Raw genomic sequence first — 15,511 nt, 5'->3', positions numbered from 1 at the left:
CGAAATATAAAACCTATTCTCCAAAACAACCTCTAAGAGGAGTCAAAACAGTATATATATATATATATATATATACATTTATTTAGTGGAGATAGTAAGTATCTACATAAAACCAAAATAAAGTCCCGAGAACCAAGAATCTTCGCTAATCCAGAAGTCTCCAGCATGCCTCAACGAGGAGCCTCACGTCCTGCATCCGAAAACCACAAAATCCGATGGGTGAGAACCAGAGGTTCTCAGCATGGTAACAGTACCCACATATCTAACATGTAATATCCTGGGAAAGCCGAAGGCAATCCTAGAACATCCACCAGATAAATCAAAGCTTATAAATAGACTAAACCATGAATGGCAAATGACTAAAGATCTTCAGTCTAACTAACATTCCCCTTTCCAAATCCTGCAGACCTCCCAACCACCAGCAGCAATATAATATAGCAACACAATTATATCAGACAAAGAGATATATAGATAGGAAACAGATACGGTATTTAGACAATTAGCAAGTAATATGCAGTCAATTAGGCAATCCCAAACAATTCACATAATATGTATATGATGTATGCCTGTCCTAATCGCTGATGAGTCTCATCTGTCGGTTATAAAGCCAACTCGACAAGTCCTGGTAGCTAACCATTGGACTATCCCTCTGTCGTGCATCCCCAACTCGAGTTATTCATAACATAAATCATAATTCATATCCAACACCCTCACTGTTGTATATTCACGGGGGCGAGCTCATCCGGAACTTTCACAGTTCCAGCCACACTTACGACATAGGGTCAGCAGAGTATCGAGTCTCCACCTGGAGCACATGGTGGCTAGCCACTTTCGAAAATTGTAACAAATGGGGGAGAAGTGTGGGTAATGAAAGACAATATAAATTCATGTCAATGCAAAATAAATACCAGTATTATAAAAAGTAGCATTGACTTATAATTAATAATACCCAACAGTTTAAAACAAGTCACGAAGCACCAAAATAATTCAAGATGCATAGTTGAATAAGAAAATTTAACACCAATGGAAAAATAATCAATTTAGAAAAGAAACTAAAAATATAAAAAAAAATAAAAAAAAAAATCATAGAATTGAAAAAAAAAAATATATATATATATATATATATATATATATATATATATATATATATATATATATATATATATATATATATAATTTAGTGGAGATAAAAGTATCTAAGTGAAAACATAAAACCAGAATAAAGTCTCGAGAACCAAGGATCTTAGCTAATCCAGAAGTCTCGAGCATGCCTCAGCGAGAAACCTCACGTCCTGCATCTAAAAACCACAAAATCCGCATGGGTGAGAATCGTAGGTTCTCAGTATGGTAACAGTGCCCACATATCTAACATGTAATGTCCTGGGAAAGCCGAAGGCAATTCTAGAACTTCCAACAGATAATTCAAAGCTTAAAAATAGACTAAACCATAAATGGCAACTGACTAAAGATCTTCAGTCTAACTAATACTTCCCTTTCCAAATCCTTCAGACCTCCCAACCACCAACATTGGTATAATATGGCAAACACAATTATATCAGACAGAAGATATACAGATAGGAAGCAGATATGACATTTAGACAATTAATAGGTAATATGCAGTCAATTAGGCAATTCCAAACAATTCACATAGTATGCATATGATGAATGCCTGTCCTAATGGCTGGTGATATCATCTGTCGGTTATATAGCCAACCCGACAAGTCCTGGTAGCTAACCATTAGACTGTCCCTCTGTCGTGCATCCCCAACTCTAGTTATTCACAACATAAGTCATAATTCATATCCAACACCCTCACTGGTGTATATTCACGGGGGCGAGCTCATCCGGAACTTTTACAGTGTCCGACCACACATACGACATAGGGTCAGTAGAGTATCGAGTCTCCACCTGGAGCACATGGTGGCTAGCCACTGCTTTCTCCCAGGGAAACTTGTATCTCAGATAGTGGATGTGCAACATTCACATTTCATTCAATACGCATATATGCAAACATACTGAGCCATAATTCAATAATAGTTTAGTCGTAACTCGGCAATATCTCAGCCATTCGGCTCATAATACAATTCATACCCAGCCAATTCATTAACAATAGCAGCCCTTCGACTCATGGCATATCAAGCACTTTCACATTATCCTCTGTATCTCATACAATGATCCTTGATCATCATTCATCATTAATTTTTCCCTTTCTTCATCCACAAGTTACCACATTTGCTAGCCCTTCCCATTGCTAGGCATATCACCAAGTTTTAAGACATAAGTGGGGAGATCAGAGGCGTAGAAGTCTGAAATTTGGCTTTTAAAACTCAAAAATCAACTTTGGGATGAAAATAGGGTCACGCGATCACGTGCACGCGTGGATGGGAGAAAAACCAAGTGACGCCTATGCATCATCCACGCATACGCGTGGGTGCACTTTGTGCCCCAGGAACAAAACCAGCACAACCCAGGCACAACTCTCGGGAATTTTGGCTGGGCCAATTGAATTCGCCCATCGACGTGTACATGTAGGCCACGCGCACGCGTGAGTAGTGAAAATTTGAAAGCGACGCGTGCGTGTCGGCCACTCATACGCGTTGGAGTGCGTTCTGCCAAAAATTTTACTAAGTTAAAAAGCTCCAGAATTCACAGTTTCAAACCCCAATCTTCCAACGGGTATAACTTCTCGGGTTTAAATCGTTTTTCATCCGTTCTTCGAACGGCATGGACATCCCGGATCCAATTTCATTTCTAAATAAATTTGGCACAAATCGGGGATCGGGAGTCCAAGTTATGCTCCATCAAAGTATGCCTAAAAACCACATTTTCATACCAAACCACAAAGTGTCATTTTCAAAACAACCCAATTCCAACCCTTTTTAAAATCAAGGAAAACATACCAAAAATCAACTCAAAACTCCTTAACTCATACATAAACATTCCTATCAAGTTCACAAAATCACCATTCCACCATTATAATCCATCTCAATCAAATAGATCAATATCGAACACATTACCATGTCATATACTCTTCCTCAACCTAATTTCCAACAACACATATCCAATCAACCATCATTACATACAATCAATATCACCCGCTCCATCAACATGGTTTTACTCACAATTTAGCATTTTGGAGGCTTAAGAGAGGAGAGAGAGTGCTGAAATAAGGATTTTAGGTTTAGTTTGGTTGGGCCAAGGGCCCAATATGGGTCCGGTTCGCCCGGTTTGGCCCGTTCGGTCCAATTTTGGGCCGATTTCTATAAAATTAGTATCAGAATTCTCGTTTTAATCTCCTCTATCATATTAAGCCATAAAAATTACATTTTTGACTTTCTAGAACAAATTCTCATTTATGGGCTAATTAGTCATTAATTAACCGGGTTTTATAGGGCTCAAAATCTACTGGTGTAGGTTAATGCCAGCACTTTTTGATGAAATTAGCGATGCTAATGCTTCATCATATACCTTCTATTCTCATAATTATCAAGTTAGTAATGTCGTTAAAACGCGTCATGCTAGGGAGAGGTATCCACACCCTTATAAGGCATGCTTCGTTCCCCTCCCCAACCGATGTGGGACCTTACAATTCACCCCCTTAAGGGAGCCCAGCGCCCTTGCTGGCACATCAATCCGGGCTCCAACTCTGATACCATCTGTAACAGCCCAGACAATCTGCTAGCACGATATTGTCTGCTTTGGCACATAAGGCCTCACGGTTTTGCCTTTGACGATATGGATGATAGCCGAAGCCCCCACACTCACTCGTCAAAACGCGTCATGCTAGAGAGAGGTATCCACACCCTTATAAGGCATGCTTCATTCTCTTCTCCAACCGATGTGGGACCTTACATTTATACTAGTAGCTTAAATGTTTATCTCCAGATATCTTGTCATTTGTATTCTAATACATCTAGTTTTAGTAATTATCCTTTTGAGATATTTTGGCAGCAGCTTAAGGTGACTAAGCACCCTTAAGCCACGGCCTCACTCTCATCATTTGATACCCAGCTGCTATCTTATTCTCTAACCAAACTCAAAGAAAGAAAGAAAGAAAGAAAAGAGAGAAAACTCCATGAAAACCTACCTTCCAAGCTCGATTTCTTCCTCACTAAAACTCCAATCAAAATTCTAAACTGATTAAAGTGATCCTCTCTTCTTCCTCCTCAAATCCATGTCACTTTTTATGGATCAAAATCAGGTTTGGTAGCTGCTCACTCTTCATGTTTAGTTCTGCTATAAGAGCTATGCTTAAAACTAGTGATTTTTTATATTTCTTCTTAGATCTCTTGCCTAGTTGACTTGTGAGCAAAGAAATCTCTAATTTCAGCAAGATTAAGGTGATAAAATCCTTCTTATTTGGCTGCTAAAGGTTCAGTCTGTTGTGCTTCCATGGTTTTAAAGTGGATTTTGATTGAAAATTACGTGAAAAAGTGAACTAGGAAGCTTTTTGGTGCAACCAGTTTTAGGAGCAGCAACAAGAGATAGGGTTTGATGAAATTATTTTTGATTAATTGTGTTCTTGTTGTGTGATTGCTGAGCTATTGGTTTGTGCTTGAAATTGAATGTTATTATGCTTGAATTATGTTGAAAATTTGGTGAAAAGTGAGCTTGCAATTCGGTTTCATGTTACTGCAGGAAAATAGAACTGTCCAACCCTATTTGATGCTTTATTTAAGTTGGAATCATGATGAAAATGATGTGATTTGGTAGCTGAAAAATGGAATTAAAAGTTGAGAAAAATCAGTTATCGAATAGATCGAAAAACTAGTTAAATATCAAGTGAAAATTTGATTAACTTTGATGAAGTTGCTTCAGTTTCTTGAAGAACAAGAAACCACGGCTATTTGGTTATTTTTTGGTCAAAATATAATTATGAAAAAGTTAGGGGTTGAAAGTTAATTTAAAAAAACTATTAGGGAAATACAAGTTTTCCTAGCCTTAGAAAGACAACTTTAAGCCCATAATTTTATAATTTTCTTCATAAAACATCTAGTGAGTGGTAAGAACATGTTAAAGAGACAGAAATGAAATAAAGGAAGAACATTAAGGAAAAGATAAAAGCTAGTTAAGAAAGCGTACAAAGAGTAACAATATGAATGTTAAAGAGACAAACAGAAGTAGAATCAAGAAACAGAAAAGGAAAGAGACAATAACCAAGAATATGAAACTAATGATGAATAATGAGAATGAAATGTTGGTTATCTGCTGCAAGGAGGCAGTCAAATAGATGTTGGTGTGACCACCAAGAATGCAAAGATACGTGAGTATTTTATACCTTTTCTTAATATTTTCTAGTTGTTTTAAGTTAGATTTTATTTAGTTTTACTTAATTTTAGTGCAAAAATCCATTTTGGATGCTACTTTGATTTGTTTTAGTGTTTTTATGATTTCAGGTGAAATTCGAAGCAATTGGACGGAGTTTGGAGTTAAAAAAGAAAAAGCTGGCAGCACCCTCTCTGGGCGCTAAACACCCAACTGGCGTTTAGCGCTAGCAAGGGATCAGGACCAGAGGTGTACAACCCCCTTTAGGGCGTTAAACGCCCAAAATGGCGTTTAACGCTAACAGCTGACCAAATTTACCCTCTCTTTGGCATCTCAAATGGATTTAGCATTTATTAGTTATATTTTATTTTCTTTTTGTATATTTTATTTAAAAACAATACCTTTTAGTTTTAGGATTTATTATTTTAATTTACTTTCTGTATCAAATTAGGTTAGTATAAAAGGGAAAAGATCTTTTGTATTCGGATCTTCTTTCTTCCATACGTTTTTTCAGAACCCTTGTTTTCTCTGTAAGTCGTGAGCCACTAAACCTCTTGGTTAAGGTTAGGAGCTTTGTTTATTTCTATGGATTAAAACTATTATTATTCTATTTTAATTAATATATTGATTCAATTCTAAAGATTATTTTCGTTCTTTATCTTATGATTTGGGTGGAACGAGAGTATGACCTTATTCTACATGAGTTCTTGTGATTCTCGAGAGAGTTATCTCGCTTGAACTACAGCTTGAAAATAAATTCCTTCTAAATTGATAATTACATGAACTAATTGGGATATGTGACATATAATCTTGTTAGCTTTGATTAATTAGGGTTTTTGTGGCCATAAACTAGTTTTTTTAACTTAACCCTCTAATCGGAATTAAGTGACCACGAGAGTGGTGGTTAATGAAGGTTAGAGGAGGCTAAATCACTAAGAGATTAGGGTTTAGATATTTATAGTTTACCATGGGATGAATCATACACTGTTAAAATAGTTGGTAAGAACTTTTAATCCGGAAAAGTAAACATCTCCGAAGCCTTAACTGTTTTCTCATACTATTTTCATACCAAACCCTTATTTTCTTTATTTACTTGCCTATTTATTGTTTTATGTGTTATTCAACCATCAAAACCCCTTTTCCATTCGTCTAACTAAGTCCAACTGGATAACCATTGTTTTCTCAGTCCGACAATTCTCGTGGGATCGACCCTCACTCACTTGAGATATTACTTGGATGACCCAATGCACTTGCCGGTTAAGCTGTGTGAAATTCTAATTTGCGCACCAAGTTTTTGGCACCGTTGCCGGGGATTGTTTGTGATTGACAACTACTAGTTGTCTAGTTGCTTAGATTAGGTATTTTTCTTAGTTTTGTTCTTAATTTTCGTTTTGGTTTTCAACTTTTAGTTTTGATTATTTTTCTCTAACTTCTCATTTTAAGTTTGGTGTTCCTTTATATATCTCTTAATTTCATTTATTTATTTAACCTTTAATTTTTGAATTGATTCTTGTTTAGTTTCTAGTAATTTCAGAAATTAAGTTTGGTGTCCCCATAGCGATTTCTCCTTTAAAAATTTTCGAAAACATTAGCATTAGTGTTTGTTTACTTTACAAATTAGTAGCTCAATTTCTCTTACTTATTTTTGAAAATTTTGGTTCATTTCCAATTCTGCTTTATTTTAATTTTGTTACACATGATACCTCACAGGGGACCTTCTGCACTCTGACATAGTTGTTTTTATGTTGTTTTTAGTTACATTTCATTAAGTTTTAGTATATTTTAGTGAAAAATTCATCTTTGGATGCTACTTTGAGTTTTTGTGGTATTTATATGATTTTAAAGAAATTTCGGGCAGATTTGATAAAGTCTTGGGTAAAGACAAAGAAAGGATAGCAGATGCTGTTAACCCTGACCTTCTTGCATTTCAACGTACAAAACTTGAGCTACAAAGGTCCAATTGATGCAGTTTCAATGACCTTAGAAAGATAACATCCAGAGCTTTCCAATAATATATGATAATCTATACTTTTCTTCTGGAATCACTGCCAAATTAGGCACTAAATGCCAAGCCTGGCATTTAGCGCCCAAGAAGTAGTAACTCCCAGTGCTGAACTTCTAAAACTGGCGTTCAACGCCAGCCAGGGAGCTAAATCCAGAATGTACTAGCTCCCCTATGGGCGTCCAACACCCAAATTGGCACTGAACGCCAGTAAGCAGCCGAAGCACTCACCAAGTGGGCCCTCAAAGTGGATTTTAGCACTCCTTAGGCTTATCTTATCTTACCTTTGTAATTTTAAATTTAAAATAATATCTTTTAGGTTTAGCATTTACTATTTAAAGAGGAGATCACTTAGGTTTTAGAACATTCAGACCTTCTTTACTTTTAAAACTCTATTTTCTTTTTAAAGTTATGAGCAACTAAACCTCCTGGTTAAGGTTAGGAGCTCTGTTTATTTCTAAGGATTAGTATTATTATTTTTCTATGTTAACCTCTGTTTGATTCAATTTTAAGGTGTGTTTTCATTCTTAATCTAAATGAAACCTGGTGAAATGAAAGTATAACCCTTCTTCTACATGGGTTCTGGTGAGTCTCGGAAGGGATAACTGGGATCGAAGCTTGAGAATACACCTCCTAGACGGCTAATCCACAACTCGTTGGGGACATGGGAACATCTGTTCAGCCGGAATCTGGGGTGATTAGGGCCTTTGTGGTATAAACTAGAATACTGAGCTTCACCCTCATTCAAATTGAATGACCACTGATGCTGGTGTTTGATGAGAATCAGAGGAGATTAAATTGCTAAGAAATTAGGGTTTAATCACTTACAGTTTGCCATAGAATGAATCATTCATTGTTAAAATAGTTAGTAAGAATTTTGAATCAGGAAAGATAAACATCTCTGAGACTTTAACTGTTTTCTTTATATTGATTTTACACTAATCTTTTTTTGCTTTTCTTATTTCATTGCTTTATGCATTTACACCAACAACCTTCTTTTACTATTTGCCTAACTAAGGCCAGCAAGATAACTATTGCTTGCTCAATCCAACAATCCTTGTAGGATCGACCCTCACTCACCTGAGGTATTACCTGGATGACCCGGTGCACTTGCCGGTGAAATTGTGCGAGTTCAAATTTTGCGCACCAAGTTTTGGCGCCGTTGTCGAGGATTGTTCGTGATTGACAACTACCAGTTGTCTTGTTACTTAGATTAGGTATTTTTTTTATTAGTTCTGACCATTTATTTCCTTTTGAGTTTCTAATTTTAAGTTTTACTTATTTTCCTATATTTTTTCAAAAAAATTTCACTATTAATTTTTACTTATTTTCAAATTTTAAGTTTGGTATCTCTTTAAGTGTTTTCTTTCCTTTTTAAATTTTGAAACCCTTTAAAAACTCTTTCTTTTATTTTTAATTTTCAAAAATTTTGGTTAATTCTTGCATCCTTAGCTTATTATTTTTATTTAATTTCAAATTTTAAGTTTGGTGTTTCTTTAGTCTTTATTTTTCCTTTAATTCGAATTTTCTTTCTTTTGAATTTTTGAAAATTCTTTCATCTTTTTCTTATCTTGATTTAAAATTTTTAAGTTTGGTGTCCTGTTAGTGATTTTTTTTATTTAATTTAATTTTCTTTAATCTTATCTTGTTTATCTTTCCTGATCTTGGATCTTTATCTTATTTTTCTTTTTCCTTGATTTTCAAATTTTGTTACCTTATCTTATCTTTATTTTAAATTCAAATTTTAACTTTGGTGTTTCTTTAGTTTCTCTTTCTTTCATTTTGAATTTTAAAATCTTTATTTGATTTTTTTCTAATTTTAAAAAATTTTCAAATCAAATCTTCCATCTTTAATTTCAAATCTTCCTAGTTAATTGTTTGCTTTCTTTAATTTTTCTTTTTCTTTCTTTTTCGAAAAATTTTGAACCTCTTTCTTTTTCTTTATTTTCGAAAAAGTTTTGAATTAAATCCTCCACCTTTATTTTCGATTGTTTTTATTAATTACTTTATCATACTTTATTTATTTATTAGAATATTTCACAAGGAGTTCTCTATACTCTAACATAGAGACCCCTACCTTTCCTTTTCTTGCTTTGTTTCTTCTGGTTGTTTATGAGCAGGAATAGGGATACAGAGTCCCTCCTTGATTTTGATCCTGAATCTGAGAGGACTTTAAGGCGGCATTTGCAACAAAACCAAGCTTACAAGGCCGAAGAGAATCTCACAGAATATTTCGAGAAGGAAGCTGAAGAGACAAGTATGGCAGCCAATAATCCAAACGCTAATGAGCACGCCCGGAAGGTGCTTGGCTTATACACTACACCCACATCTGACTTTTATAGGTGCAGTATATCTATACCTGCCATAGGTGCCAATAATTTTGAGCTCAAGCCTCAACTAGTCACTCTGGTGCAACAGAATTGTCAGTTTGATGGACTCCCACAAGAGGACCCCCAACAAGTTCATATCTGATTTCTTACAGATCTGTGATACTGTTAAGACAAATGGAGTGAACCCAGAGGTTTACAAGGTCATGCTCTTTTCTTTTGCTGTAAGGGACAGAGCAAAGCTATGGATGGATTCTCAGCCTAAGGAAAGCCTGGACACATGAGACAAGGTGGTTATTGGATTTCTGACCAAATTCTTTCCATCCCAGAAGCTGAGAAAGCTTAGAGTGAAAGTCCAGACTTTTAGACAGAAAGAGGGAGAGTCCCTCTATGAGGCCTGGGAGAGGTACAAGCAGCTGATCAGGAGATGCCCTTCCGACATGATCTCAGAGTGGACCATGTTAGAAATTTTTTATGATGGCCTCTCTGAGATGTTCAAGATGTCACTGGATCACTCTGCAGGTGGTTCACTCCCCATGAAGAAGACGCCTGAGGAGGCGCAGGAGCTCATTGAGATGGTTGCTAACAACCAATATATGTATACCTTTGAGAGGAACCCTGTGAACACTGGGATCACTCAGAAGAGAGGAGTCATAGAGGTGGACACATTGGATGCCATTTTGGCCCAAAACAAGCTCATGTCCCAACAAATCAACATGATCTCCTAACACCTAAGTGGGATGCAAGTTTCAGCGGTTACAACTCAAGAGGCATCCTTTGAAGGAGACACTGGTGACAATGCTTAGACCACCATAGAGGAAGTAAATTACATGGAAAATTCCTCCAAAAAATCCAATAATAATCCTTATTCAAAAACTTTTAATCAGGGATGGAGGAATCACCCCAACTTCGGGTGGAGAGATCAGCAGATGCCTCAATAAGGCTTCAACAATAATCATGGTGGAACCAATTAAAACTGGTTCAACAACAGACAGTTCTAACCCTCTTAGCAGTAGATGGAGATGCCCACACAAAGCCTCTCAAACATGGCCACCATAGTTTCTAACCTCTCCAAGTCCACTCAAAGCTTCATGATAGAGACTCGGTCCTCAATTCGAAACTTGGAGATACAAGTGGGTCAGTTGAGTAAAATGTTACATGAGGAACACTCCAACACTCTTCCTAGCAACACAGAAATGAATCCATGGGAAAAGTGCAAAGCCCTCACTATGGAAGCTGAGGCCGAATCCAAGGAAGAGGATGCTATTGAGGATCTGAAGGAGAACAAAGCTCAGGAGGAGACTGGGAGTGTACTTATACACACCCCTATGGAGATGAAGGAGCCTGAAGAACAACCCTCTCTAAACATGCAAAAGGAGATTGGGGATGAGCAATTTGCTCAATTCTTGGCAGTCCTCAGGAAGCTGCAAGTTAATATCTCTTTTGCTGACGTGTTGGAGAAGAAACCTCCCTATATGGCCTGCCTGAAAAATGCATTATGATGACATGCCATCATGTCATGTTTTTCTATACTTTTTCATATAAGAAATTGATAATTAGTGCTTAAATATTGCATTCTTTTGTGCTTAAATGGTATATTTTATTGATCTTTTGATTTGATAAACTTTGTAGGAAATAAGACGAAAAAGAAGCAAAAAAGCACAAAATAAGCTAAAAAGGAGAAAAAAAGAGTTTTGGAGCACATTTTGAAGTTGGAGCACACTTTGATGCCTTAGTCCACGCTTTTAAAAGCGTGGCCCATGACCATGAATGAAAGAAACAAAGGCTAGTGCTCAATTGAAGGGAGCGCTACGTTAAAATAGTTCACTTTTTCGGGCTTTTCTTAAGCCTTGTGACAACACGACCATGCCTCCTTCAAAGGGCCATAACTTGAGCTACAGATGTCCAATTGATGTGCTCCTTGTTGCATTGGAAAGCTGACATTCAGAGCTTTTCAACGATATATAACAATCTATATTTGACATGAAATTGAAGCACAAGTGATAGGCATCTTTAAGGCCCAAAAACCAACCAAGCAAGTGCTCACACCAAAGCTCGAAGAGGGAAACCACATAGCGCTCAACCAAAGGCCCAAAAAGCATAGCACTACGTTAACTCTTTTCACTTTATCGTGATTTCCAAGCATGGGAGCAAGGGACTTGTGCTGTCCACACACAAGGAGTAGCGCTCAATGAATTAACTGAATGCTCAATAAGTGAGCGCTATGGGCAAAAGGAAATTGGCACAAAGTGGAGTAGCCAAGGCTTGAAGAGGGAGACCAACACAAGCAAAGGGGCACTACATTGAAATACTTCACCAAGCAATATGTATATACCATGGGCAAGGCTTGGTTCGAAGGGAGGCACAAGGCAAGGGAGCGCTACGTTTCCTTACAAAACTGAGCGCTCCACTGGAGCATGGCTCCCACCAAATTCGAACCAAATGCACCCTGACTCAATTGAACCAAGCCAATCCGGATCCACTCTTCTTCAAATCCAAAGCAAGCAAAGCCCATTATCATCACTCAAAAGCACAAGAGATAGTTGGAATATGAATTTCATTTAAATTTGTTTTTAATTTCAATTTCATCTTAATTTTGTAAAGCCTATAAAAAGGCATCTGTTTCATTTCATTAAAAAGGTTGGCTCTAATAGAGAGCAGTAGGAGTAGAATAGAGAGCTCTCTTTTAATTTTCCTTTTTGAACTTGAGAATTGAGATTGGATCTGAGTCTTGCTCTCTAGTTTTCATTCTACTTTCTTCTGCAACCTCTACTTTTTGTTTTAAATTTTGGATTGAGATTGAAGGAATTCTATTTCAAGTCTTGATCTGAAATTCATTTTTGTTTTTTTCTGCATAATTCTGAGAATTGAGGAATTGGATCTGAGTTTTATTTGCTGTTTCATTTACATTTCTTCTGCAATATATTTTCTGTCTGATCAAAGGAGAAATTGAGATCTAGATTTGTTTTCTAACCTCATTGCTCCACTTCGATCTTTAATTTCTCTTTCAGATTTCATCAAGTCTAAGTTTTCTTTCTGTTTTATTTCTTCAAGAAATTTTCCATTTCTGTTTAGATCTTCTGCAACTCATTTCATCTTCTACTTCTCTGATTGATTGTATTTTCATTTTCCTATTGAATTCTAAATCCCAGCACCCAAATCCCTTTTAATCTTCAAGCAATTTAAGATTCCCAGCAATTTAAATTCAGCAATTTAAGTTTCTTGCACTTTAAGTTTCAATCATTTACTTTTCTTGCAATTTAAGTTTCAGCTATTTTACTTTCTTGCACTTTAAGTTTCTGCAATTTTACTTTCTGCACTTTAAATTCACTGCAATTTCCTTTTTGTTGGTTCAATTTCATCCAATTCATCAATGTTAACTTGACTAAACTAATCACCCACTAAAGTTGCTTGATCCATCAATCCCTGTGGGATCGACCTCACTCTAAGTGAGTTTTACTACTTGATGCGACCCAGTACACTTACCGGTGAGTTTTGGTGTGGAATATGAATTTCCACCCATCAAGTTTTTGGCACCGTTGCCGGGGATTGATTTAGATCAACAATGATTAAGTGGGTGAGAAGTGTAGATCAAGCATTTTCTTTGTTTTTGTTCTCTGTTTTAAGTTGATAGGTAGGTGTTTGAGTTATTGCCTCACTAAGAAATTCTTTCTCTGTGACATGAATTTCAATTTTCAATGGTGTTGTGTTTTACAAAATTTAAATAGAGTTCAACTTATCTTGTGATCAAACAAAATTTATGGGATATTACCCACCATCACCAATCTCTAATGGTGGCTGGGAATATCACCAAGAGATCACAATTTCTGAGCACTCCAACCAATGGAGATATGCTTCAAAACCACAAGATGAGTAAGAAAATCATATGGGATACCAACCACCACCACAAAATAATTCATATCATTATCCTCAGGGTGGATGGGAGTATCACCAAGAATTGAAAGAGTATAAACATCTCCCAGAGCCACAAAGTGACTCATACTGTGATGACAGTTACACAAACCGTGGCTGGGAAGGGAATGTCAATAGTTCATACCCCACTCATGAAGAAACATCATCATCGGGGTATGTTTTCAATGAGTTCATGCAAGATTGTCCCCCAAGGCAACAAAATGATTCATACTATGATGAATTCGGCAATGATTTAAGTTGTGCTTGGAAGGATAAAAATTAGAACACATTTAGTAGTTCAAACTCCACTTATCAAGAGCCATTCACAAACTTACCACCCACACAAACTTCCCCTTGAACCAAAGCCTCTCAAAGCTTGAGACCATGCTTGAAAAATATAAGGAGGAGGCACAGAGATCCTGGAATGAAAAAGAGAACTCCCTCAAAAATATAGAAGTGCTGGTAGACCAAATGTTGAATGCAAGAGAGGAGGTGAAAGAGCAAAATAAAGACACTCCTGAATTAAGTGAAACCCCACCTCCTGATTTCTCATGTCAGAATTATCTATCACTTGAATATACCTCAACACAAAACTCCTTCCAAGACCCATACAACTCATTTCACTACCCACAAAACTCATCCCATACCCCTCAAAAAAACTTCACCATAACACCTCCATGTCCACAAAATCACTCTCAGCCTTCATCTCTTGAACCAGTAGTTGAGGACCCCTTCAAAAGTCCAGAGAATTATTGGAAAGACAAGAACAATTCCTGGAGGAACAACAAAAATTCTGGACAGAACAAGAAGTCCTCATCAAGAAGATAGAGGGGCATTTAGAGTAGAAGAGAACTCATTTAGGATTACCAAGTGTTAAGGATGAAGAACAATCTGTGAATGAAGAAGAGGAAGAAGAGATCCCTGTATCAAGTGAAATTTCAATGGAGAAGGAGGTGGAGGAGGCAACTGAACCTGAAATTGCACTTGAGATGACAAGGAAACATGAAAACTCACAACCCTCACAAACTTCCCTGAACCAAAGATGCTCAACACTTGAATCTGTGATTGAGAAATATGAATAGGAGATGAAGAAATATTAGGAAGAACAAAAAACCTCCTCCATGAAAGTGCTATTAAGTCAAATGTTGAGTGTAAAAGAGGAAGTGAAGGAACAAGAAAATGAGGAAGACAATCAAGGAAGCTCATACTCAAGTGAAGCAGAGAGGTACATAGAGGAAGGGCTCATGGAACAACCAATTCAAAAGGATTTTGATGAAGAAAATACTCCAACAATCACACAACAACCAAGTCTTGAATCCAAAGAAGTGAAGGCAAATAACAAGAGCACCAATCATGTTCCTGATCCAGCAAGCAAGCTCAATCAAGCCATTTACAAAAGGAAGCTTGCTGAGGAGAGGCCAAGACAAGGGACACTAGCTTGGTTCGAAGGGAGGCACAAGGCAAGGGAGCGCTACGTTTCTTTACAAAACTGAGCGCTCCACTGGAGCATGGCTCCCACCAAATTCGAACCAAATGCACCCTGACTCAATTGAACCAAGCCAATCCGGATCCACTCTTCTTCAAATCCAAAGCAAGCAAAGCCCATTATCATCACTCAAAGGCATAAAAGATAGTTGGAATAGGAATTTCATTTAAATTTGTTTTTAATTTCAATTTCATCTTAATTTTGTAAAAGCCTATAAAAAGGCATCTATTTCATTTTATTAAAAAGGCTGGCTCTAATAGAGAGCAGTAGGTGTAGAATAGAGAGCTCTCTTTTAATTTTCCTTTTTGAACTTGAGAATTGAGATTGGATCTGAGTCTTGCTCTCTAGTTTTCATTCTACTTTCTTCTGCAACCTCTACTTTCTGTTTTAAATTTTGGATTGAGATTGAAGGAATTCTGTTTCAAGTCTTGATCTGAAATTCATCTTTGTTTTTCTTCTGCATAATTCTGAGAATTGAGAAATTGGATCTGAGTTTTATTTGCTGTTTCATTTACATTT

The sequence above is a fragment of the Arachis ipaensis genome, chromosome B08, assembly GCF_000816755.2.
Source record: "Arachis ipaensis cultivar K30076 chromosome B08, Araip1.1, whole genome shotgun sequence".
NCBI lineage: Eukaryota > Viridiplantae > Streptophyta > Magnoliopsida > Fabales > Fabaceae > Arachis > Arachis ipaensis.
This window is presented reverse-complemented; position numbering follows the sequence as displayed.